This window comes from Olea europaea, unplaced genomic scaffold, assembly GCF_002742605.1.
Source record: "Olea europaea var. sylvestris unplaced genomic scaffold, O_europaea_v1 scaffold2025, whole genome shotgun sequence".
NCBI classification, from domain to species: domain Eukaryota; kingdom Viridiplantae; phylum Streptophyta; class Magnoliopsida; order Lamiales; family Oleaceae; genus Olea; species Olea europaea.
The window spans coordinates 38262-38701 of record NW_019238145.1 but is presented as its reverse complement, the minus strand read 5'-3'; positions in this window follow the sequence as shown (position 1 = coordinate 38701).

Here is a 440-nt window from a genome sequence, read left to right as displayed (position 1 = left end):
TTCCTCGTGGGTAAGTGAGGGATCGATCAGCCAATTGCAAAGTCACCATTGTTGGTTTAACTTCTCTGAGACCCAACTTCTTGAATACTGAGAGTGGCATCAGATTTATGCTAGCTCCAAGGTCACAAAGAGCTTTATCAAAAGAGGAGTCTCGAATAGTGCATGGAATGGTGAAGCTACCTGGATCCTTCATTTTCTGGGGGAGTTTCTTTTGAAGAATTGCGCTGCATTCTTCTGTTAACTTCACTGTTTCGTATTCTTTCAATTTTCTCTTCTTTGACATCACCTCTTTCATGAACTTTACATAGTTTGACATTTGTTCTAGAGCATTAGCGAATGAGATGTTACTATAAATCCTCTTGAAGATATCTAAAAATTTGGCAAACTGGGCATCCAACTTCTTCTTCTGAAATCTTTATGGAAATGGAAATGTGGGCTTG